The 27,464-nt window shown below is 39.8% G+C and overlaps 1 non-coding gene and 1 pseudogene across 1 annotated transcript; one reads left to right on the top strand and one right to left on the bottom strand.

Moving 5' to 3' along the window:
• Positions 1-1,181: 1,181 nt before the first annotated feature.
• On the bottom strand, positions 1,182-1,288 carry LOC147825836 (U6 spliceosomal RNA). The gene has a single exon (XR_015440177.1). It is a non-coding gene; the product is annotated as a U6 spliceosomal RNA (small nuclear RNA).
• Positions 1,289-15,844: 14,556 nt separating this feature from the next.
• LOC101701846 (band 4.1-like protein 5 pseudogene) lies at positions 15,845-18,408 on the top strand (annotated as a pseudogene).
• Positions 18,409-27,464: the final 9,056 nt, after the last annotated feature.

The following is a 27,464-nucleotide window of genomic DNA, read 5'->3' as shown; positions in this document are numbered from 1 at the left end:
GGGAGTGGCTAAGCTGCTCACTGGTGGGCATGCCCAGGGGTCCTCACCTTCTCGCTGGTCACAGGTGGGCATGGCGAGCCAGATGGAGCGGGGATCCAGATGGCCAGGGACCTCTTAGCCGGTGTGCCTAAGCTACCCACCAGTGGGCATACTGAGGGGTCCTCCACCTTTTTCATATCTAACTGCATGGATTTCATTCTTGTCTTATTTTGGTAAGAGTGGCTAAAGGTTTGTCTATTTTGTTTATTATTTCAAAGAACCAACTCTGATTTATTGATTCTTTGTATTTTTTTAAGTCTCAATTTCATTAATTTCTGCTCTGATCTTTATAATTTTCTTCATAATAGCTTTGGGTTTGGATTGTTCTTGTGTTTCTAGGATCTTGAAGTGCATAACTGAGGTCATTTATTTGAGCTTGCTGTGTTTTTCCAATGTGGGAATTCACCTCTATGAACTTTCCTCTTAGATTGCTTTCATTCTGTCCCACAGGTCCCATTACATCATATTGGAATTATCATTTCATTGTAGGAATTGTCTAATTTCTTATTTAACTTCATCTGTGACTTATTGATTATTTAAGAGGGTATTATTTAATTTTCACTTGTTTGTACAATTCCCGTGGTTTCTTTTGTCATTGGTTTCTAGTTTCATTGCATTATGATCTAATAATAGGCATGAAATAAGTTTCTTTTTTTACATTTACTTAAGCATGCTTTATGGGCTAGGATATGGTCTATTTTGGAGAAAGTCCCATGTCCTTCTGAGAAGAATGTGTGTTCTGTTGGTGAATGAAACAGTCTATAGATAGCTACTAAGCCCATTTATTCAAGGGTTTTGTTAAACTCTGATATTTTTGTTGATTTTTTTTGTCTAGTTGGTCTGTCCATTTATGATAATGAGATATTGCAGTCTCTCATTGCAATTGTATTGGTGTTTATCTTATTTTTCATGCCCTTTAGTTTTTTTATGAAGTTGGGTACACCACTATTTGGTTGCATATGTTTATAATTGTTTTCTCTTTCTGTTCAACTCTTCCCTTAACCAATATGTAGTGGCTCTCTTTGTCTTGTCTGATCAGTCTTGGCTTGAAATATGCTTTATCTGAAATTAGAATAGCTACTCCTGCTTTTTTATGGGTTCTTGTGGCATGGAATATTGTTTTCCGTATTTGGATTTTTAATCCATGAGTTTCTTTTTTCATGAAGTTGGGTGTCATCCTTGCACAGGGGCCATGCTGATCTTCTCTGTATCATTCCAATTTTAGTATATGTGCTGCCGAAGGGAGCACATGAGTTTCTTTTTTACTTAAATGTGTTTTTTATAATATTGTGTACCATTGAGTTTTGTTTCTTGATTCATTCTGCCAATCTGTGTCTTTTGACTGGGGAATTGAGACCATTCACACTGAGAGATATTGACTTATTCCTGTCATTACCTTATTTTCCTGTTGCTGATTTCCTCATTTTTTCCACTTTCCCTTGGCTGCTCATCCTTCCTGGTGTATTCATTCTTTTTGACTAATTGGCATTGTTTATTTCATTATCTCTTCCTAGGATATCCTTGAGACTTTTGTTGCTGCTGTTGTTATGCTGGTTTGGTGGTCATGAATTTCTTGAGGTGCTTCTTGTCATGGAAATACCTTATTTCTCCTTTGATTTTAAAGGAATGTTTTGCAGGATACATAAATTAGGGTTGGAAGATGTTATCTTTTAGAACTTGAAACACTTCACTCCAAGATTTGTGCAGAAAAGTCTGCTGTAATTCTAATGGGTTTACCTTTATATGTAACTCATTCCCTTTCTTTAACAGCTTTTAGGATTTTGTCCCTGTGATTGACCTCTGGTACCTTGAATATAATGTGTTCAGGGAGGTTCTCTTTTGGTTGTGGCTATTTGGAGTTCCATATGTCTTACTTATCTGCCTATTTCTTTCCCTATACTTGGGAAGTTTTCTGTTATTATTTCTGTGATCAGGTTTTATATGCCATTTTTGTTATCTTCTGATTTTTCATGTATTCTAATTATTCTTAGATTTTTTCACATCATCTAGCAGTCGTTAGATCCACTTTTCATTTTCTCTTGTTGCTTTTAAGGTGTCTTTGAGTAGTTAGACTTTGAAGACATCATTGTCTTCTTGTTCTGAAATTCTGTCCCTTGCACTGGTCACTTTTGTTGCCCTTACTTTCAATACAGTTTTTAATTTCCTGGATTTCTGATTGAAAACTTTTCATGGACTCTTTCTTTGCTAAACTGGTTATGTTTCATATTGTTTTATTTAGCTCATCTGGCTTTTTAGTAGTATCTTCTAAAAGCTCTGAATCATTTTGGTTATTACTTTCATTATCTGTTTAGTTATATCTTCTCTGATGTCTCCGAGTACCTCTTTGATTTCTAATCTCTGTTTTTCTTTAGACTAATTTGGGTGTGTGGCTTATGTTATTCTGCCCCTCAATGAACCTGGATTGGCTTCAGGGGAGTTTGGAGTTTTGGGAGGCATTTTGTTGCCCTGTCTTCTCATGTTTCCATAGTTTTTGTTTTATTTTATTTTGTGCTGAGGTTTGTGAATGCTTATCGTTTAAAACTTTGTTGTTAGTATAGAGATCTCTTTAGTTGTTTTTCAATGATATACTTTGGGTGTGGCTAACTATACTTTTTTGCCTCCGCCCCAAGATCTGACCACCTTGGTTAATTCAGGAGGCAAGAAGGCAGTGTAATTAGCCCAACATTGAGTTCTCTGGACATGTACTCTAGTATTGTTTTTTGTTTGTTTGTTTTGGTGGTTTTTTGGTACCAGGGATCGAACTTGGGACCTTGCAATTGCAAGGTAGGCAGGGGAACCACTGAACTAAATCCCAGGCCCTCTAGTATTGTTAATATCACAAAGGTATTCTGAGTGTTGGCCTGCAGAGAAAGAGCAACAATTATGCAACCATGGTAATATCAAGTAAATCAACTACAGTAGTATCATCCAAGACAAATTGGATACCATAAGAACCAATTATGTACCACCCTTAACTCTACAGAAGAAATCCACAATTATGATGTAAACATTAAAACAACACAGATATTGACTTACAACTAATATGTACCATTCCACTAATGGTAGAAAAGAATTTAACAGTAATTTTATAGAGTTAACTATCAAAAGATTAATAAAGCTTTACAGTTACACAGTGGTACCTTAGTACACAAACTGAATTTGTTTAAAATTTTGGGGAAGATGGCCACATTTGTGTTTGTGTGAGGAAGATGCCCATGGTTGTGTTTGTCAACTGATGTAGTTTGTGAATGGAAGCAAAATTTTGTTGAACACTTTTGTTTGAGAACCAAATTGTTTGTGAACAGAAGCATACATGAACTGAGGTATTACTGTACTATTAAAGATATAGGGCTGTTATAGGAAAGGGAGGAATGCAAGAGGAAAATTTTAGAACCTTAAGCTATATGATATGAGGAGAAAAGTACAAAGAATTCTATTGAGGAGAAGAAAGATGTTTATAAAATTAGGTAAAGGTAAGAGAAAAAACTGATGAGAAGTAAAAAATAAAAGAAAGAGAGGGAGAAGAAAAGAAATTATATGTGGAATAAAAATAAGAGAAAAATTAAGAGGAGAAAAACAAAAAAGAGGAAGCAATAAAGAAAGAAAAGCAAGGAAGGACAAAGAAAAATTCCCCACCCCCCAATAAACTGGTGAAGAAGAAAGGAGGAAAAGAGAGAGAGAAAAAACAAAACTAAAAAAACCCACTAAAAACAACACACACACACACACACACACAAACAACTAAATACTAACAACAAAACAAAGAAAAAAAGAAGTTTCTCTATAATTTCAAATGTGTGGTTTTTCTTCCCAGGATCTATAATTTTAGGGCAGTGTCCAAGTCAAGATATGTCCCTGCTCACTCTGGTCACTAAAGAAGGCAGTCAGTGGTAGGTAAACAGTGGTGACCTAGTAAAGAACACAGGCAGCCCAAATTTGGCATTTTGGGCGAGATCTCCTGGAATAGATTTAAAGGACAGTCTGAGTCCAGTTTGTTGTTGTTGTTGTTGTTGTTTGGGGTTTTTTTGTTTTGGTTGAGTTTGGTTTTGGTTTTTGAGATAAGGTTCTACTATGTAGTGGAGGCTGCCCTTGAACTCACTAGGTAGCCAAGTCTGGCCTGGTACTCATGGTGATTCTCTTGCCTCAGCCTCCTCAGTGCTGGGATTGCAGGCATGTGCCACCATCCCCAACTCTGAGTTGTTTATTGGGCTGGATCATTTATGAATAAGGTGAGGGAGGTTAGTGGGATGGGCTTAGGTGAGGTGAGGTAAAGTGAGGTGTGAAATTGGGGAAGCATGTGTTATAGACAAGTGAGTTGGAACTATAGAGATGCACCACACAGTGAGTCAGATTTGAGTCCATTTATTCAAAGCCAGCCACCGAGAGAGGCTAGTGCCTGGAAAGATCTCTTGGCACCGAGAAGTGGTTTGATTTCTCCTTTTAAACCACGCTTTCACTTGGGGAGGATTCAGGGGAGAGCAAGCAGAATCTTACAGAAGTAGAACCATGCCAGGTTAGTAGGGGGCAAGAGGAAGTTTCACACACTAGGTGAGCTACAAAAAAAACAACTTGCAACTGCAGCAAGTGTTCTGCCAAACAGGATGTGGGTTTTGGGTGCTTTGTCTAAGCCCAAGCACACAACGGTGGTGAGGCTCAAGATGGAGTCAGACTGGTTATCACACACGAATAGCTGGCCATGGTAACAGCTAATGTTCTGTTGTGGGGATGCTGTGACCTAGCAGGTGGAGCAGGTGTACTGTGTCCTAGCAGAGGGCATAGTTCTCTGGGCTCAGGTGGCTAGGAATCAGCCATTCTAGGAACTTGGGTGGCTGGTCGGGGGGTGCTGCAGGGGTCAAATCTATCACTCAGACCCCACATTTGTGCTGGTTGCAGGCACCAGCACTCAGTAGGATTAGAGTGAAGGGGCCAATTCTGTGACTTTCAAATCCAGAGAAATTCAGGCTGAGCTTGGCCTCTGGCCCTAGGGGTGGGGCCCATGTCCTTTAGTTTAAACCCCTCAGGGGGCCTCTTGCCAGCCTGACCATAGCTCCCTGACAATGGCTGTCTCCCGTGGCTGTCCCTTCCCAGTCACTATGGGAATGTAACACTGGGAGCCCTGAATTGAGGCCATTCTGTAGCTACTCTGAGTCCCGGGTTCAAAAAATCAACCCATCCATGGAATGGCAAAGGACAAGCACTCCCCAGGGCCTCCACTTGAACTGGAGTCCTTATCAGCAGCTCATAGCACTACCCATCTGTTCCACTGCAGCAATTCTCCCTGGAGCACTCTGGAATTTCTTACTTTGACTTTGTCACTGTAGGTTGACCCTTGGAAGAAAGTACAGATTGTCCCTTCTGTTTTTTTATGTTGTGTTCTGTCTCTTCAATATCTCTGAAGGTTTTAATTTTCGGACTTTTCCTGATTCCTGAGGATCTACTCCCTCCTGCCCTCCAAGTTGGTACTTTCCAATGTCAAGATTCCAAATCTTGGAGAGGTTGAGTTGTTCCTTACCCCTCCCCATTTTCCTAAAAGTTTTTTGAAATTATTTTTAATTTCTATACTAAATCCTTGGAATCCAGTGTGCATTCTGCATTATAGCACAGCTCAGCTCAGTAGAACCACACATACTATATATAGCACACTGAGATTAGCGGCACTGTATTAGACCATGGAGCACACTTCAGACAGGCTCAGGGTTCAAATCTTGTTTTCTTTCTTCCCACTCTGTCCTACTCAGCCTGCTCAGCATCACCTTCCTGACCTCTGTTGAGACAGGGTTGACTGTCTCTTCAAATGCTACCCTCTGTCAGATCTCACTTCCCTCTGTGCAGCCAGGACCTTGGATTTCACACTGACCCTCTCTCCCCTCCCCTGTGACCCTTCCTACATTTGGCACTTCTGCAACCCAGGGCCCCCACCTCTGATCCCGTCTCTGCAACCACCCAGCTGGAACAAACAGGGTCTTACACATCTGTGGCCTAAGCTCAACTGCCCTGCCCCTGGCTTAGCTGCTCACCGGCCCACTTCTCTATACCACTTCTGAGAGCTGAATCTGTGTCTGAGGATCCCAACTTCTCTTCTCCCCATTCTCAGCCATTTACCTTTCATTCTGCCACTAGCTCTGCAGGGAAAGAGAAGGCAGATGACCTGAGATCCATAAACAATCTCATGTCCACCAAAATCTCACCAGAGCTTCTTCTCCTTTTCCTCAGCCCAGAGGAAGGTGTGCTTCCATGAATCAAAGCCAATCCCTGAACCTGTCTCTCGGTTCTGTCACCTACCACCTCTGAGCGTCCTCAGTTCTCTTCTGTCTCCATGCTCCTCCTAGCTTCTTCTCTTCATTCAGGCTCTCAAATTCCTCCTACTCTAAACCACACACCTCCTTCAGCTCCATGGTATATCTCTTGCTGTCTGCCTGTGTTTCCCCAGTGGAGGCTCCTAAATGCCTTGTGCTCTCTGCCTCCATCGCTCACTTCAAAATCAATCTCTAGCTCACTGCATCAGGCTTCTGTTCCCACCATGCCACCAAACTGTCTTGATAGCATCCTCCTCTTTGTCCTTTTCTCAGTCACATATCTTTTCCTTGAAGAAATGGGCAAAATTGACTGCCTACATCAGAATCACTAGGGTGCTTGTTCTAAAATGGCAGATCTCTGGCCTGGCAGGGTGATAACTTGGTATATTGACTGGTGTGGTGTCCCTCCTAAGCCCATCCCACACTAAAAGTGGACCACCAGGGCTAAACCTCATCAGATGGGAAGGCCTTAGCATCTTGAGGAGCTGGCACAGTTGAATGCAAGAATCAGTCACTTTTGGGTTTTGCTGCTAGGAGAGCTTTGTCAATTTGTTTCATTTGAATTACAACCCTGGTGTTCAAACAAGGGGAATTCAGACATACACGCATGATTTTAAGGGTATCAGTTTTGAGATCTTCAACTTCTTTCCAAATATGGACCTGAGAATATACCTGTTGGAGGTTTCATTCTAGATCTCTTTTGCCTTTCCAGATATTCCTAGGATGCACCACTCCAGGATGCCACCGAACGGTAAAACTGGTGTCAGCAAAGCCCCCTTTCATCAAGATACCAATTACTTAAGGAAGAGTTTCCTGTCATTTTCCCTATTACGTTACAGTGTTCCTGTTAAGGTGGGAAGGCTGATGTTAAAATCTGAGGTAATTTGGTCCTAACTGTGTTGTTCAGAAATGAGTAATACCATGGAATGATGATATATTTTAAAGAGCTTTTGGAGAAATAATTCCCACATCATACAATTCACTCATGTAAAGCCTGAAATCAATGGCTTTTAGTATATTCATTCACCGACCTGTGTAATCATCCTCATAATCAATTTTAGCATATTGTCATTACTTCCAAAAGAAACCCTCACCTCTGAGCTGTCTTTGTGTAGCTTTCTCAGTCTTATGCAGCCAGTAACCTACTTTCTGTCACTATGAATTTTCTTGTTTTTGTATATTTCATTTAGATAGACCCATACATTTTTTCTGGCTTCTTTCACCTAGTAAATGCTTTTTAAGGTTCATCTATGAAAAGGATAAGCTATATTTTGTATATCTATTCAATAGCTAGTAGATATTTGGGTTAATTACACTTTGGGCTATAATAAAGAATGATGCTGTGAACATTAATGTACAAGTTTCATGTGGCTATATGGCTTCATTTCTCTTGGATAATGTACTTAGGAGTGGAACTGCTAAATTGTAAAGTATCTCTTAAGCTTAATACTTGAGAAACTGCCAGACTTGTTTTCCAAAGCAGCTGCATCATTTTACACTCCTACCAGCAATGTATGAGGGTTCCAATCTCTCCAGTCCTCACTGGCACTAGTATCTGTCTTTCTGAATACAGCCATCCTGGGGATGTGAAGTGGCATCTCAGTGGGCTCTTGATTTGCATTTCCCTGGTGGCTAATGATGATGAGCATCTTTTTGTGGGCTTATTCACTGATAGTTGTTTAATAATGCTGCCTCTTCCATGCTCTGGTGTTACCAGAGAAAATATTATTTCCAAGGAAGAGTTCTGCCTAAACAAAAATAAAGACAGCATAACATATAATAATACAATGCTATGATGCTTTATCAGAGTACAGAATGGTGGCAAATTTCCCAGATGGCCTTCCCTATCTGTTGATGTCTCTTAGAATATTCCTGATTTGTTGAGAATATGCTGGAAAATTTCCACTCTCAATTGTGTCTTTGCATTTTCACCATTCTCAGTCATGAGAATGGGCTCCCCTTCTCTCCTGTGTGGTTGCATATTTTGCATCATTTAAAGACTAGCATTAAAAGTTCCACATTTACTTGCAAAAGATCAGTGTTACATCTTTTTTAAATTTTCATTTTATTGGTACAATTTAGATTTTCGTAATGATAGTATTCATCATAGGGAATTTGTACCTGTACATGATGTATCTTGATTCCTTTTTTTCCCATTCCCCCCCAGTCAACCCCTCTTCCCCTTCCTATTTACAAAAGCTCCATTTCTATTTTCCTTTTTTTCTCATTTTCCCCTTCTTACCCTTTCCCTCCCCGCTCTCTAGTTCTCCCTTCCTTTTGAACAATGTTTTCTTATTTCATATTGTCTGTTATACATTTTGGTCCCAATTTACATTTTCAGTTTCTTACACCAGAGAGAAAACATGATATTTACACGTGTGTCCAATTTATTTCACTTAAGAGCATAGCTTCAAGGTGCATCCATTTAGCTATAAATGTCTCAAGTTTATCCTTCTTTATGGCTAATACTCCACTGTATAGAAAAACCACATCTTTATCCATTCATCAGCTGATGGGCATTTAGGTTGTTTCCAAGCTTTAGCTATTACAAGCTGTGTTGCTATAAACATGGGTGCACATATATGTCACTGTGGTATGATGCTTTTAATTCTTTTGAGAAGATAACCAGAAGGGGAATAGCTGGATCAAATGGGACCTCTAATCCTAGTTTTTTTAGGAATCTCCATACTGATTTCCACAATGGTTGCACCAGTCCACATTTGTCAGGAGCAATGCTACATAATTTTAGGGAAAAATCATTTGGTTAGCCTAGTTCTCCGGCCTACATCCCAGCTATGGAATTCCGAGACATAATTGCATTTTTGCCTCCGGTCACAACTGAGACCTCAATGATCCGGTGACGCTGGGATTCTCCAGGACAAGAAACATCCTGGGAGCTGAAAACATCCTGGGAGGAACAAACATCTACTCAGTTCCTCCTTGTTCTTGGATTGTTACATCTTATTTACTCAGGATGTACTGAACTCTCTACAAGTCACTTGTTACACTTTGTTTCTCCCGATGTACTGAGTGCTGAATAAAAGGCGTGGTAAGCTGGGGGCTTTTGTCTTTGCTGCCCTGAGCAGCACTGATCAGACCCAAAGCTCAGCTTCTTCTCAGTTTCATTTTTCTACCTTTCCTGTAATTCGCCGTGTGCTGCCGTGGCTAGCAGGAGACCAGGACTCACTGCAGAGGTTCTGGTAACGTCCCCTTCCCCTGTACCCTACACACATTCCCACCAACAGTGGAGAAGGGTTCCTTTTTCCCCACAGCCCTGCCAGCATTTGTTACTAATTTCTTGATAGCAGCCATTTTTTCTGGAGATGGAATCTCAGCGTTGTTTTAATTTGCATCTCACAAATGACCAGTGATGTTGAGCATTTTTTCATATGTTTATTTGCCATTTGTACTTCTTCATCTGAGAAGTGTCTGTTCATTTCAGATGCCCAATTTTGGACTGGATCTTTAAATTTGGGAGGTCTGATTTTTTTCAATTCTGTGTTCTAGATACTAGTCCTTTGTCTGACAGACTACTAGCCAGAATTTTTACCCACTGTATGGGTTCTCTCTTCACTCTGTTGGTGATTTCTTTTGCAGTGCAAAAGCCTTTTAATAGGATGAGATCCCAGTGGTTGATTATCTGTATTATTTTCCATCCAATCTGGGTTTGTTCATGAAGTCTTTGCCTACCCCTATATCCTCAAGGGTTCTCCCGTTTCTTCCAGCAGACTTAGTGTTTCTGTTTTAATATTTAGATCTTTGAACTGTTTTGATTTTAGTTCAGTGCATGGTGAGAGACATGGGTCTAGTTTTAATCTTCAGCATGTGGAAAGTCAGTTTTTCCAGCACTACTTATTAAAGAGGCTATCTTTTAGCAAACGTGTTTGGCTCCTTTGTCAAAGAGAAGCTCGCTGAGTGTGTTTGGGGTTGCTTCCATACCTTCGAGTCTGTTCTATGGATCTTCAGGTCTGGTTGTTGTTTTTTTCCAGTACCATGCTGTTTTTATCACAGTAGCTCTGTAGTATAATTTCAAGTCAGGGATTGTGATGCCCCCTGCCTTTCCTTTATTGCACAGAATTGCCTATGCTATTCTAGGTCTCTTCTGGTTACAAATGAATTTCAGGTTTTCTCTAATTCTGTGAAATATACTGTTGGAATTTTGATTGGGATTGCCTTAAATCTGTATAACAATTTTGGAAGTATGGCCATTTTCACTATATTGGTTCTTCCTACCCAAGAACAAGGGATATCTTTCAATTTTCTGACATCCTCTTCAATATCCATTTTCAGAGTAGTGTTACATCTTTGAAAAGGAGGAAATATATTTTATGGAAGTAGAATGCTTATTTAGACTCATAAGAAATATTTTAAGCCTTTTTATTATAAATATAATACACAAAAAAGTGCAAGATAAATAATCATACAATTTAACAAACTATTGTAAATGTCCTGTCACCATTTTTCAGTCCAAGAAATAGGGAATTGTCATTAGTCCTAAAAGCCTCCTGTCTGGTCCTCTTCCTGATTTGAACCCTTCTTTACCATCTGAACTTTATGATATATTCCTTTCTTACTATATAGTTTTACCATCTAAGTAGGCATTCTAACAATACAGTTTAGTTTGGCCTTTTTTTTCCCCCCTCCGGACTGGGGACTGAACTCAGGACCTTGTGCTTGAGAGGCAGGCACTGTGCCATTGAGCTAAATCCCTGGCCCTAGTTTTGCCTACTTTGAACTTGACATAAGAGGGTTATACAGCAGAAATTGCTTTGTGCCTGACTTTCATCAAATTTAGATTTTAGGGCCGGGGATTTAGCTCAGTGGTTCTGCCACCTGTCTTGCAAGCGCAAGGACCCAAGTTCAATCCCTGGTATCAAAAAAAAAAAAAATTAGATTTTAGTAATTTATTCATGTTGCTGCATGTAGATATTGTTCTTTTCATTTCACTTCTTTACACTATTTTATTCATATAAATATATTATTTTATTTATTCATTCTCCTTCTGATAAACATTTTGGTTATATCCAGTTTGGGCAGTTACAAACAATGTGATTTTTGAAAGTATCTCAGTGCACACATGCTCCTGCTTATCAAAAGTATACACCAGAAGTGGAACTGCTGTCTTTGTTGAACAATGCTAAACTATTTTGCAGAGTATGCCAATTATATGGTCTTTATCAGTATATGAAAATTCCTTTTGCTTTGATGCTTGCCAAAAGTTGATATTCTCTGATTTTTCAATTATTTCCAATATAAAGTAACGTCAATGTGGGTTTTATTTGCATGTTCCCCTGATTGCTAATTAAAGTTAGCTCCTTATCATGTTAACTAGTCATCAGAATTTCTTTTGGAAGTCTGCGTCTTCATCCCAATTGGTTGTCTCTTTTTCTCTTTTCTTGTTTGTAGGATTTCTATTTTTTGTTGTTACCAGGGATCAAACTCAGGACCTTCGGCTTGCAAGGCAGGCACTGGAACCACTGAGCTAAATCCCCAGCCTGTAGGATTTCTTTGTATAGTTTGGATGTGAAGTCTTTATCAGTTATACATTGTAGATATCTTCTCTTGTTATGGCTTGCTCTTTACTTTTAATGGCATATTTTAATCTGATTTATATTTTTGTTGTTGTGACTACGTTTTTGATGCTTGAAGACATTCTTGCCTACTTCAAGGCTGTCATCAGGAAGCCAGGTGCTAACACTGAGAGAAACTGGTGACACACCTCGATTCTTTGTCTTTGATGGAAGATTTCAGACAAGACATATAGACCATCCTATAGAGTACAGGTAGAGTTTATTGCAAAATAATACATTTCCAGAGTAGTTAAGGAGAATACACATTCAAGCATGAAGGTAGGAAAGTGCCAAGATGGCAACTGCACTGAATGAGGCCTTAGGTTACATTACTATGATTAACTGAGTTTTTCAAGGAATAACCTTTCTTTCCTCCAAGATCATTGCTCTTTTACAAGGAAAATGGGTTGTGTTAACGGACTAGGTCCTTGTTTATACCCCTAGATGGGTGGTTTCTGTTTCATTTCTTGGGAGACCTTCATGTTTTTCCAGTCCCTCAGCTATAGTCTGGACTTTGTATGGGCTCTGGACTTTATCAGCATGCTCAGAAGCGATTACATTATTCAGCCTAAACATTGAAACCACAAGCTTATGTGGACTTTATCTATAGGTAATGATTAAGAAACTGAAGGAAAAAGAAAAAAGAAAACCTACCATATCTTCTTTGCTTTTCACATAGCCCCCAGCCACCTGTCTGCAGTCCTGTTAAACTTCTAACTTTCTGCCTAATAAAGTCATAGAGTATTTCTTCATATTATCTTCCAAAAACATTGCTGTTTTTCCCTTTATATTTAGGTCCATAACCTGCATGAAATTGATGTCTATGGTATTAAGTAGGATCCAATGTCTTTGTTTAACCACATAAATATTCAGCCCTCCCAGTACTCACTTCTCTGCAGTGCTGCCTGTGTTGAAAATCATGTGTCCATACATTTGTGGATGTGTTCATGAGCTCTCTCATTCCACAGGCCTGACCTTCCTCCAATATCACAGTCTCCATAACTACAGTTTATCATAGTCTCTACACTTTACAATGAGGTTGTCTAACATCTAATTCTAAACATTATCCACCAAAATACTGTTCGTTTATGATTGTGATTCTGTGGAATTTATAGATTAGGGAAAATTGATAGGTTTACACTATCATGATATATATTGAATGTTACCAAATACTAGAGCTCTGTAGTATATAGTCATACATCAGTACTTGACTGATTTGAAATCTGTTAAGTTTGGTACAGTACTTGAGTGATTTCAACACAAAAATTATGTCCTGTACTCACCTTTGTTTGATACTGGACACACAGCTAGAACTTGTCAGTGTCAGTTGTACCTTTTCCAGCCACAGGGATGTGTCTGCTACTCATCCTGCCTCCTGGAACCAATTAACAATGACTACCAAGCTACCACTATATTTTAAAATAAGGTAGTGTGAAGCCTACAACTTTGTTCTTTTTACTCCTGATTGACTCCATGTGGCTTTGGCTAGTCAACATCTTTTCTGGATCTACATGAATTTTAGAACTTTCTTTCATTTGTGGTACTGGGAAGTGAAGCCAGGATCTTGGACATGCTAAGTAAGAGCTCTACCACCAAGCTACTTTGCCAGTCCTTTTCTTTTTTGAGCCAGGGTCTTAAGTTGCCCAGGCTGGCTTTGAACTTGTGTTTCTCCTGCCTCAGCCTTCCAAGTATTGGATCAAAAACATATTTCTATGAAGAGTATCATTTATACAGTAATAGGGATTGTATTGGGTCTATAGATAGCTCTGGATAGTGCAGACATTTTAATATTATTATTTTTTTCAATTCATGAACACAGGATATCTTTCCAATCCTTTGAGTTTTCCTTAGTTTTTCCATCAGTGTTTTATAGTTCTCATTTGTAGAAATCTCTCACTTCATTGGTTAAATTTTTTTCCAGCACTCGGGAGGCTGAGGCAGGAGGATTGCCATGGCTTTAAGGCCAGCTGGGAGTACACAGTGAGTTCAAGGCCAGCCTGAACTACATAGCGAGATCCTGTATCAAAAACCCAAAAATAAATAAACAAATAAATTAATAAATTTTTCTTAGGTATTTTTGGAAGCTATTTTAAATAGGGTTTTTTCCTTGATATTTTCAGGTAGTTCACTATTAGCATATAGAAATGCTACTGATTTTTTGGCATGTTGATTTCATATTCTGCAACTTTACTGAATTTGTTCATTCTGACAGTTTTTTTGGTAAAGTTTCTCTGTATGAGCTAATACATCTAAAAACAATACAACTTTCTCTTTTCCAGATTGGATGCCTTTTACTTCTTTCATTGTGGTTTTTAAAATCATATTTATTTATTTATTTATTTTGGTACTGGGGAGTGAACTCAGGACCCTGCTCTTGTGAAGCAGGTGCGATGCCACTGAGCTAAATCCCCAGCCCTAAAATCATATTTAGAATGGTAATATCTTCTTGATGAATCAATCCTCTGTCATTATGTAATTCTTGTTCATCCTATTTTGCTTAGAGTCCACTTTGTTTGATATCAACGTTTGTATGACATATCTTTTCCATCTTTTTACTTTTAACCTACGTTGAAGTATATGGAAAAATACATTTGTCCCATCATTGTTATTCATTCTAACAACCTCTGATTTGTTTTTTTTATGGTACATTTAAAGCAGTTAAGTTTAATGTAATTATCTATATGTTTATATTTAAGCCTACCATTTTGTTTTCTATTTTTTTCTTTTTAATTCCTCTTTTTTTTTTTGTACCGAGGATTGAACTTAGGACCTTGTGCTTGCCAGGCAGGTGTGACCCCACTAAGCTACATCCCCAGGCCTCCTCTACCTTCTTTATTACTCTCCTTTGAATTATTTAAATATTCCTTAGTATTCAGTTTTAATTTAGTGTGCTCTTACTATATCTCTGCATAAAGTTTTGGTTGTTGCTCTAGGAATTACAATATATGTACTGAACTTTTCATAGTCTATTTAGAATTAATACCCCAATCAATCCCTGGTAATGGAAAAAAAATACCCCACTCAACTGGAATATAAAAGCCATAAGCCATGTACATGGGGTTAATCAAAATATACTGTGAATGCTTAAATTTAAAATTTTTATTACAGTAAAAGACATATTGCCATTAATCCTCCTCAAAATACTCCTCCTTGCTTCAAACACACATATCATTCTTGCAACATTCTGAAGCAGACCTGAAAGTTTTTTGTGTTTTTAAGAGCTATGATCAAAAATACCCTGCTGCTGAGTGTCATCCAATGTAAAGGCAGGCTCATAAAAACATTGTAGTATTTCCTCTCAACTTTGTTTACTGACCTGGCACTGTGTGACCTAGTACTCTTCCCCAAAGTTGAAATGACTATGAAAGGTAAACACTTTGAACCAATTCAGGATATCAAGGCAGCCATAAGAGCACAATTATCAGAGACTTCTAGAACTTCTTTAAAAAGTGGCAAGAATGGTAGGATGTTTGAAGCAAGAGGGTGTTTTGAGGGAGATTGTGGCATCTTGCCTTTTCTGTAATAATTTTTTTTGTTTGTTTGTTTTGGTGCCAGGGATTGAACTCGGGACCTTGTGCTTACAAGGCAGGTGGAGGAATCACTGAGCTAAATCCCCAGCCCTTCTGTACTAATTTTTTAAATTCAAATATTCACTGTATTTTTGGATGATACTTGTAGATCAATTTACCCTTTCATATTATAGTTGTTTTATATCTTTACAACTATATATATTGAAAACCACATTAAGCTGAGCATGGTGGCACATGATTGTATAAAAAACTGAATTTATTCTCATCTGGACTAGCCACTGGGTGGTGAACAGGAACCAGATCCCAATAAGTACTATTACAAGTCTTTTTTTTTTGTTAGGAAGATGTCTATTATTATTATCATTATTATTATAGCACAACATGTATTGCTACATTTTAGGCATACATAATGATAGCACTCATCATAGGTAATTTGCACCTTACATGGTCCATCACAAGTCTTTGAAAACTGAAATGCAATTCTAACCACGGCCCTCAGTAGGATGTTACAGCCTGAAATCTAATTTGGTCAACTGTATTCTAAAATAAGAATATCAACATTCTTTATATGATTTAAGCAAGACTCAGTATCTCATAGCATAAATGTTTAAGATAAAACCCACAAATAATTGACATACGGAGAACCAGGAAAATATGTCTTTTATAACCTGATTAGACACACAGCACCCTCAGTACAACTCAGGACTGAGCCTAGCAGTTTGTAAACAATTTTATCGAGTTACTTTCTCAACTTCCTCCTTTTCATGATGCCTCATACTGTTTAATTTCCTGGGGCCCTTTCTGGTTCTTCAGCTAGAAAGCTAGAGCTTTATGTAAGCCGCTCTCCCAAGCACCTCCATGGATATGTTCATGTAGGGCCAAGTGGCAGATTAGTGGATAAAAACAGTAAACTCAATGCCAGCTCAGTGCTTACCTAATATGGCCTTCTTCTCCAACTGCTCTGCCATTATTTACCTTTCAGTCTTCAAGTACATCTGCTCCATTTAGTGTAGGTTTTGTATCTGGATTAAGTGAAAAAAGACAAGAGGCGTGTGCTTATGTCATCTTACTCCCCTCATAGTTTTTTCTAACAATATTTTGAATCTGTAATTTTTTTTCCCTTGAGTGTCTTTGTGATTTTTATCAAAATGATGCTAATCTTATGAGTTGGTGAATGTAGGTCCTTTAAAAAATTTCTGAGGCCGAGGATTTAGCTCAGTGGTGCCGCCGCCTGCTCCATAAGCACAAGGTCCGGAGTTCGATCCCTGATACCAAAAAAAAAAAAAAATCTCTGAAAGAGTTTTTGAAGGCTGGAAATTTAATAAATCCAATTGGCATTTTCTTTGTGGGAGGGTTTTGTATTAAGTTGCTTATACTAGTTCCAGGAATATTCAAGTTTGCTTCTCCTTGTTTTTGTTTGTTTGTGGGGGTTTTTTTTGTACTGGAATCGAACTCAGGACCTTGCTCTTGCAAGGCAGGCGGCGGAACCACTGAGCTACATCCCTGGCCCTCCTTGTGTTATTTTTAAGTTGTATTTTTCAGGGTCCTCCAGGGATTAGAGCTGGGTGGGCGAACCCAGTGTGCCGCCATTTCTTGGTGTCCTCTAAGGAGTAGCCCCTTCCACATCCTCTCCCAGGAGTTTTCCTCTCTGGTCGAGGGTGCCCCGAGGCCCCCTTACTGTCGCACTGTCGTCCTCAACCCAGTGACAAAATGCTGAGCTTCCTACTTAGAACTCTGGGGGCGCCTCTTCCTGCGTAAACACGCTGAGAAAGAACAACTCAGAGAGGCACAATGAGCTGCCATGCACATTCCTGCATCTGGAGATTCTAAGTCAATCTTCACATGTCGGGTGTCCCTTCTGGATGGTACTGATGTTACTGTGGACTTGCCAAAAAAAGTCAAAGGACAAGAACTGTTTGATCAGATTATGCACCACCTGAACCTTATTGAAAGTGACTATTTTGGTGTGAGATTTATGGATTCTGCACAAGTAGCACATTGGTTGGATGGTACAAAAAGCATCAAGAAGCAAGTAAAAATTGGTTCACCTTATTGTCTGCATCTTCTAGTTAAGTTTTATTCCTCAGAGCCAAACAATCTTAGTGAAGCACTAACCCGGTATTTGTTTGTTCTTCAGTTAAAACAAGATATTCTCAGTGGAAAATTAGAATGTCCTTTTGATACAGCAGTGCAACTGGCAGCATACAATCTACAAGCTGAACCTGGTGACTATGATCTTGCTGAACATAGTCCTGAACTTGTCTCTGAGTTCAGGTTTGTGTCCATTCAGACTGAGGAAATGCAACTGGCTATTTTTGAGAAATGGAAGGAATACAGAGGTCAGACACCAGCACAAGCTGAAACCAATTATCTGAATAAAGCCAAATGGCTAGAAATGTATAGGGTTGATATGCATGTGGTTAAGGCTAGAGATGGGAATGACTATAGTTTGGGACTAACCCCAACAGGAGTCCTTGTTTTTGAAGGCGAGACCAAAATTGGCTTTTTTTTTGGCCCAAGTTAACCAGATTGGATTTTAAGAAGAATGAGTTAACCCTAGTGGTGGTAGAAGATGATGATCAGGGCAAAGAACAGGAGCATACATTTGTGTTCAGACTGGATCATCCAAAAGCATGCAAACATTTGTGGAAATGTGCTGTGGAGCATCATGCCTTTTTTCGCCTTTGAGGCCCTGTCCAAAAGAGTTCTCATCACTCAGGATTTATTCGACCAGGATCACAATTTAGATACAGTGGGAAAACTGAGTATCAGACTACAAAAACTTATAAAGCAAGAAGATCAGCATCCTTTGAAAGAAGACCCAGCAAACAATATTCTTGACGAACTCTACAAATGAAAGCAAGTACACCAAAATCTGAAGAACTCAGTGTTCACAACAATGTTTCAACCCAGAATAATGAGTCACAGCAGGCTTGGGGTGTGAAATCTACTGTGCCCATGATTCCTCCCACATCCTCTGGTCCTGTGCTGGTGGAAATAGAGAATCTTCCACGGAGTTCTGGAATGGATCAGCATAACAAGAAATGGCTCTTTGCTGCCAGTGACTGCTGTCAACATAGTAGAAACCAGTGGAACACAAGGGCTCTGCCCCACCTGAGACCGTACATAGAAACTACCCAGACTGTCCATGAGCACAGTGTGAAGAATGCAGGAGTCCATCATGGTGCTCATTTTCCTGGCCATGCAGCCATGTCTGAGATAATAAGCATTAAGCATCTTAGGCCTTGGGACACTTGTCATCCAAGTCAATGGTGTACATTTTGAGATGTTTATAAAAGAATGATCACATTAAGAGTATTTGGGAGACTTTATTTTATACTGAGTCACTACTTGTATAGTGCTGTTTGTGACTGAGTTCTTCTATGGGAAGAAAGAGGATCTTAAGAAGCAATATGCCATCAATGACGGGGACAAGTGTTGCTGTGTTGAAAAGTGGGTGTATGCTGCTGTAACTCTAGAGAGGGTTTTCATGATTAAAAAAATAAATAAGTTGTATTTTTCCAGGAATTTCTGTCACTTAAATTTTCAAAGTTACTAACATACACTGTATAACTTACAGTAATTCTAATGTCTTTTTAATCTTTAATTATGCTCCAATTTTCCTGATTTTAAATGTTTTTTAAAATACTTTTATCAGTCTCACATAGATGTAAATCTACATGGTCTTGGAGTCATTTCTTAGACATGACTCCAAAAGCATAAATAGCCAAAGGAAGCCTGGTGTGGTAAAACACATCTATAATCCCAGCACTCGGAAGGCTGAGGCTGGAGGATTGTTGTGAGCTCGAGACCACTCTGGGCTACACACTGAGTTCAAGGTCACCCTCAAATACAGAGACCCTGTCTCAAAAAAAAAAAAGTAAAAGAAAAAACTAGATAAACTGGATACCATCAAAATTAAAAACTTCAAAGGACAGTACCAACGAAGTGAAAAGGTAAGTCAAGAAGGTAAAAAGAGAAGAATCAAAATATTTGAAAAGCATATATCTGACAAAGGACTTGTGTTATAGTATTTAAAAAACCCATACAAGTCAACAATAACAAGGTAGATAAGGGCCGGGGATTTAGCTCAGTGGTTCTGCCACCTGCCTTGCCAGTGCAAGGACCCGAGTTCGATCCCCAGTACCAAAAAAAAAAGGTAGATAACTAAATTAAAAGATGAGCAAAAGATATGAATAGACATTTCTTCAAAAATTCACAAATGGTTAACAAGTCCATGAAAAAAAGTCATTGATATTTGATATCATTTGATATCATTGATATCATTGATCATTCAGTATCATTGATTCTCAGTGAATAGCAAATCAAACCCACAAAACATAAAAGTGTTGGTAAGGATGTGGAAAAAATCAGAATTCTCATATAATGTTGATGGGACTGTAAAATAATATGACTTTGGAAAACAGTATGAAGATTTCTCAAATGGTTAAATATGGAGTTACTATATGATCCAGTAATTTCACTGCTAGGTAGATATACTCAAAAGAAATGAAAACACATGACCACACAAAAAACTGGTACAAAATGTTCATAGCAGCATTATCCATAACAGCTAAAAAGTGGAAACAACTCTAATGTCCATCAGCTGATAAATGGTTAGTGTGGCATATTTATACAATGGAGTAGTATTTAGCCATTAAAATGAATGAAATATTGGTCCATGCTACAACATGGATGAGCCTTAAAATATAGTAGGTGAAAGAAGACAGTCATAAAGGATTACATACTGTATAATTCCATCTATATGAAATGTCCAAAATACATAAATCTTTTTTTTCCTTAAATTCTTTTATTGGTACATTTTAGGTATACAACACATTTACATTTCTCATTGGGAACTTGTACCTTTACATGATGCATCTTGGATCTTATTTTTTCCCCATTTCTAGCCCTCCCTTCACCCCCTCCACCCTTCCCTATTTACAAAGACCTTATTTCCATTTTTTCCATTTCTTGTCATTTTTCCTTTCCCTTCTTTCCTTTCCCCTAACCCTCCCACTTCCCCTTTCCCTTTGCCCCTTTTTTTCCTATTTCACATTATTTATTATACATTTTAGTCCTTATTTACACTTTCAGTTTCTCACACCAGAGAAACTATTTGGTATTTATACATGTGTGTCCTATTTATTTCACTTAAGAGTATCGCCTCAATGTGCATCTATTTAGCTATAAATGTCTCTAATTACTCATTTTTTATGGCTGAGTAGTACTCCATGTTATAAAAAAGCCACATTTTCTTTTTCCAGTCTCCACTTGATGGGCATTTGGGCTGTTTCCAAGTTTTAGCTAAAAAGTACATAAATCTTTATAGAGACAGAAAGTAGACTGGTTTTCTAAGGCTGAGGGGTTTGAGAAAGTAACTACTCATTAATGAGTATGGACTTTTTTTGAGGGTGACAAAATGATCTAAAATGAATTATGATTGCACTGTCACTGATAGATGCACACTCCATGCGTGTACTTGAAAGGGTGAGTTGTATGGAATGTGCATTACATCTCAATGAAGTTGTGAAGAACAGACCGGGACTCTTAAGACTCTTAGTTATTCTCATTCATATTCTTCCCCCCCCCCCCAGATTACTCATTCTTGGGGATGCCAAACTCTGTTGTGAGCAGCCTATGATGAGAGAGGCCCATGAGGCAGAGCACTGAGGCCTCTTGCCAACAGTCATGTGAAAGACTTTGACCCCACCCCTCTCCCCAGTCAAACTGTCAATGGCTGCATCTCTGGACAACTCAGGATCACAAGTTTTAGTCCCACGTGGGCAATTAATGATTATGGTCATATAGTTCATGCTAAAATAATACAGTGGAAAGTCTATATAGACTACCTTCTCCACAAAGGGTTGCCTCCGGCTGCAAAAGGAGGGCAGCTGGAGAAGACAGCTAGAGAACCAGGGTTTGGTGAAAGTCTCAGCACACTGCTCTCATCCCTAGATTGGGTGAAGGGATGAGCCACAGTGGAGCTTTGGTTGACCATCAAAGTCAGAGCCGGCTTTCTGTCTGGAACTCTGGAAAGCAAGGATGTAGAATTGAAGGTAAGAAAACTGTTGGGAGGTGCTGAGAGCAGAGAGGCTCTGAGCAGCATCAGTTCACCTCCCATGGTCCTGGGGTGGCTCTGGAGAGAAGGCAAGAAGGTCAATTTTACTTTTTCCTCAAGGTGGACCCAAACAGAGGGGAAAGCAGAGAGGAAAGCAAGAGGATCCACAGGAAGACACTGGGTGAAGAATGACAAGCCTGAAAACTCTTAGGACTCAACATAACTCAGAAACTGCCAGCATGGAAAAGTGACTTTGATTAAATATCAGATGAACTGAGTTACATCTCAGTGGATGTGATGCAGGGCTACTGAGATCACAGGAGAAATGCATTTGGATCCCTCCTCCTCTCACCTCTAATGCCATAGCAGTATGTAAGTCTTTGGGTCATAGCTGCCAGCCTGGGAAGAAGGGAAAGGAGAAGATCTGGAATTGACTCAAGTTTTATTTAACCTGATTGACTTGAACTATAATTGACTCAGATGTACCTCCTATTATAAGATGGAATGGGACTCAAGATAGAAATTGTATTATGGAAAAAAGATTCTTTCTTTGCATTCAAGTACACACACTGAACATCTGTACTATTAGGCCAAGTCTTACCCCAGAACTGCTTGGAGCACGGAATCTATGCAATGGAGATCAGGAACTTTAATTTTAAACAAATTCCTCAGATTAACTCTGAGTACCATTCAGAATCTTCATTGTTGACCTTTATCATATTTCTTACTTGGCTAAATTCTTTCTGATCATTTTGTCTGCTACCTGGGCTCCTATTCATCTGTCTTCACCTTATATTTTGGCATTACCAAGGCTTCTAATCAATTCATTAGGCAGTCTTACCTTCTCCCATAGTTTTATATATCCTATAGATTATCTGGGAACAAACAGACAAGTGTCATATTGCTAGGTCCAGCCCATGTCTTTCATTTATTATTCAGTTGAGAAATTAGCTGTCAGTCTGATTGCTCCTTTGAAAGTTATAAGGCCTTTATTTTTCTACTTTTAAGAATTTTTTCAGTTTTTATGTTTTAACAAAATTTCTAAAGTTGAATTTATTTTTATCTTGCTTGGAGTTCAATGGTAATTCATGAATCTGTGATTAGATTTCTTTCATCAACTTTTGGAGGTTCTTAGCCATTTTCTTTTAACACATTGCTCTACTTCATCTCTCCTCTGCTTCTAGTTAAAATTACATGTGTATAAATCCTGTTCCTCATATCCCATATTTTTCACACCCTTTGTCAGTTTTTTCATCCCTTTCATGCTGTTTCAGCTTCAGTATTATTCTGTGCTGTCTTTTGGTTTATTAATTCTCTTTTCAGCTACATCTAATATACCTAAATTTATCTCTTGAGTTCTTAATATCAGGTATAATAAATTTTAGTTTTCACATTTTTAACCTGTCAAAATTCTCAATATTTTAACTTCTTGAAATCCTTAATCCTAATTGTTTTAAAGTCCAAGTTTGAGCTGGGTATGGTGGAACATGCCTATAATCCTAGTACTCTGGGAGGCTGAGGCAGGAGGTCACAGGTTCAAGCCAAGCCTGGGCAATTTAGGAATTTAGACTCTGTCTCAAAATTTAAAAATAAATAAATAAATAGTTGAGAATATACCTCAGTGTGAAGGCTCTGAGTTTAATCTCTAGTACAAAAAAAAAAAAAATCAAGGCTTGATAAATCAAGAGACCCCCGAGACCTCTTTATTTTATATTCTTTCCCTGTCCCTCAAAATATTGGCTTTTCAGTCATATTTTACCTTTGCATGCTTAGTTATTTTTGGATGAAATTGTTCTCTCATAATTTATTTAGTCTTGCTTTTGGCAGGCAGTTAGACTAAGGGCAATAGGAAGCCTCAGTCATTTTCATTCCATCAAGGCTTTGTATGATTGAAAGCTGGCTTCACTCTATTTTCACTTTATTCCTCATGGGCAACCCTTCATGGTCCCAGGAAGCCAGGCATATTTATCGAGGTCCCTCTTTGGGAGACCCTCAACTATTTCCTACTCTCCGGCCTCATTTGTTGAAAGCTCTACTTGGTTTCTCACCCCCTGCTTTCAGAACTGTCAACATCCTTGAGAGGATAAGTGGCCCCAAATGTTAGGCTCACTTCCTCTCCCTCCTCCCCTAGAATGTGATCCCACCATTCCTCACTGCCTTGGTGGTGCTCTGATGCCTTCAGTCAGGTCTGTAAAATCTTCTGTCCAACACTTCTAATTTTTCTCAGTAGAAGACTTAGTCATAAACCTGCCCACTGTTACTACAAGCAGAGCCTTTTGTCTCCTGAAGCTCACTCAGTTCCAATTTCCAATTGAAAGTCTCCTCTGTGTCTCATAGGTTCTGGGTGCTCACTGTGTTCACATTAACCCCACCTGCCTCATCCATTGCCCAAATCACCCAACTTGTTTTTCCTGTTGTGGCTATTTGTGGTCAGGGTTTTCAAATCTCATCTCTCTTGGGCGCCCCCCCCCATCTCTCTCTGTCCTATATGGTACCACTTACCAAGTATTGTGTATGTGGGACTGTGTGATTCAAAAGTTAATTACTCCCCTAGATTCTGTTGTAAATTTGATGGTTGGAGTGTGTTTGCCTCGGGACAATGGACAATCAGTAATAGGGCGAGGTTACTCAGCCATCTGTTTGCCCTAAATCCAAATGTCCCCGGGCCCAGTATCTATAGGACAATCTGTAAACAGGGTGGTCGTAACTGTCAGTCAGGATGTCTGCCGAACTTCAGCATGTGACAATGAGCCACTAACCTTTGTTCTTTTTTTTTTTTTTTCTGTGAATCCACATGTTAACCCCCCCCCCCCCTTAACCCCCTATAAAACAACCTCGGACTCTGAGCCAGGTGCCTCTCTGAGCTATTTTGCTTCGGGAGTGCCGTCTGGCCAGACTAATAAAGGTCTGTTTCCCAACATGGCTGGTGTGTTCCTTCCCAGGTGTGCTCCACTCCAGCTCCTTGGAGCGTTTGGTAAGGCCTTTGGTCTTACATTCTGGAGGCACCACTGGGATCCCCGGGTGTGCTCCACTTCAGCTCCTCGGAGCATTTGGTAAGGCCCTCGGTCTTACATGTATGCTGCCTACATTATTTCCTGCCCCCTGAGCCTACTATTCTGCTCCCTAGAATATCATCTGTGACCCCCAGCACATTCTTCCTGACACTGCAGCTGTCTTTCCTGTCTTTTCTGTTTTCACAGCCCTCCCCCATGCTTACACTGCTGAGTAACAGACAACTTCCAAAACACTGGCCAAATCATTGCCTGCCCATTTGAGGGCTACTGAAAGTCTCTTCGAATGAGGAATAATTACCTCAGTACTCAGACCCTCCACAATTTGGGCTCCAGCACACTTCCTTGAGCTGTATTCATCTGCTCTCCCAATTCTTCCATCATTTATCCTAACCACTTCCCAGAGCACAATATACTCTCTGCCCAGACTGCCCTCTTTCCTCTCCTAGTCCATTTTCTGTGGCTATAACAGAATGTCTGATGTTGAGTAGTATAAAAGAGGTTTAGTTAGCTGATAATTCTGGTTCAGATAAAGCTGGGAAGTTCAAAGAGCATGTTGCTGGAATCCGGCAAGGGCCTCCTGTGTCACAACATGACAGATGGCATCACATAATGGGCACACAGCACAAGGGGCCACATGGTGAGAGAGTAAGCAAGAGAGGACGGAGAAGGCAAGCTCTCTCTTTTACAACAACCTGCTCTCAATGGAAATCATCTAATCCAGATCCTGAGAATACAACAGTGACCAAGCTGGACATGGTCCCTGCCCTGGCCTAAAACTCTCATGGGAGAAACAGACACTGAGAAACTGCTTATTTCTGTCTCCTACGTGAAATTTTTTCAGGGCTTCTCAGCCGACTATGACTGCCTCCCTTTTCTTTTTCCCAGTTTTTTTTTTTTTTGGTACCGGGGGTTGAACTCGGGACCTTGCGCTTGCGAGGCAGGCGGCGGAACCACTAAGCTAAATCCCTGGCCCTTTTTTCCAGTTTTTGCTCTGCATTGCCTTTGCCGCTCCTCCCAACTCCCCATTACCACTAATACCTACCTCCTAGTAATTTCTATCCATTTCTTACTGCCCTTCTCTTATCCCCTTATTAGCTAAGATCATTTTTTTTGCTTTAAGGGTTGGGAACTGTGTCTTAGTCTCTCACCCAAGACCTTCCAGAAACAACCGGGTAGCCCTTGGTCTGGCCTCAGGAGAGTCTGAAGAGGAAAGATCTAATATCCAATATGTAGTCTAATATTGTGAGACCAAAGTGACTCCATTTTGCTAAAAGCTACTATTCCCCTAGCCTCTATTATTAATGGTTGAAATGTGCTTGCTCTGGGACAAAAGACACACTCCGTAACAAAACAAAGTTCTTAAATTAATTGCTCAACCATCTGTTTGCCCAGGAAATAAACGTTCAGGGCCCCCTATTTGTAAAACAATCTGTCAATGTGCCGACCATCAGTACATAATGGTCCTGACCATTAGCCATTTTGTCTACTGACTGCCAGTACTTGACAGTCAGCCACTAACCTTTGTCCCTCTTTTCCCTCTTAAAACCTATACATAATCACCCCTCAACCCCCAATGGGCCTAGCCAATCAGAAGTATACACTTCATGCTTGCTAAATGCCAACCAATCATGTGATTGCTAAATGGAAAATCCCCAAACCTTGCTGTAACTTTAGTAAAAACCCCGCTAATTTGAAATGCGGGGCTCTCAATCTTGACCCGCTGCATTGGTGACAGTTGAGAGTCCCTGCTCAAGCTTGAATAAACGACCCTCATATGCTTGCATCGGAAACGGCTTCCTGGTGGTCTTTGGGACTTCGCGATCTGGGCACAACAATATCTGCCGCTGTCCAGAATTTGGGGCTCTTCCAATAAGCTGCCCAGTACTTTCCTGTCCTCACCACTCCCATCCCAGCAGGCCAGGAGCTCTCCTCACCAATTCTTTTTCTTCACCCTATTCTTTTAGGACTGCTGGCTGGGCTCACTCTGCACCCAGATCTAAAATGAAATTATTTGTATTGGTTAATTTTATGTGTCAAGCTGGCTAGGCCATATGGTTGGTCAAACATTATTCTAGATGTTTCTGTGAAAGTATGTTTAAGATTAACATTTAAATAAGTAGACTGAGTAGATGTCCCTCCATAGTGGAGGATGGACAATGAGTCAAAAGTATTAACACAAGACTGACCTCTCCTGTAAAATCTGCCAGCTGATTACCCTTGGACTTGAACTACAGCATCAACTAATCCCTTGGTCTTGACTGTAGATGTGAGACTTGAGTAACTCCATTTTAAAATTTGGCCCCATCTTAGAGTAAGGTGGCCTGGACACAAATTCTAGTTCCAAGAAAAACCACAAGATGCACTTTGGCCACCTGCCTGTGATAATGTTCAGCAGTCCCCTAGCAACTGGCCTAGCAACAGCTAATCAGTAGCTGCCTCAATGTCCCAGATGCTCTTCTCGATGACCTGCAACAGCTAATCAGTAGTTACCCCAATACCCCAGTATCCCAGATGTTCTTTTCGATGACTTGAGCAGCCGTTTGCAGTTCAGCGCGCAAGGCCCAACCAATTAGGTTTAAACTTTCAAAACTTGCTAAATGCTAGCCAATTGAGTGATTTGCATGTGATTTGAAACCCCACGCCTTTCTGTTGTAAGACCAAGGGCCTTACCAAACGCACCGAGGAGCTGACTATAGTGAAGCACACCCAGGGATCCCAGCGGTGCCTCCAGAATGTAAGGCCAAGGGCCTTACCAAATGCTCCAAGGAGCTGAAGTGGAGCACACCTGGGGATCCCAGCGATGCCTCCAGAATGTAAGACCAAGGCCTTACCAAATGATCCAAGGAGCTGACTACAGCGAGGACCACCCGGGAAGGAACACACCGGCCATGTTGGGAAAACAGACCTTTATTAGTCTGGCCAGACGGCACTCCCAAAGCAAAATAGCTCAGAGA

The sequence above is a fragment of the Heterocephalus glaber genome, unplaced genomic scaffold (assembly GCF_053883595.1).
Source record: "Heterocephalus glaber isolate CG9 unplaced genomic scaffold, H.glaber_assembly_v1.0 deba00001481, whole genome shotgun sequence".
Taxonomy (NCBI): Eukaryota; Metazoa; Chordata; class Mammalia; order Rodentia; family Bathyergidae; genus Heterocephalus; species Heterocephalus glaber.
The sequence above is the reverse complement of the archived record's forward strand: the minus strand, read 5'-3'. Positions and strand labels throughout refer to the sequence as shown.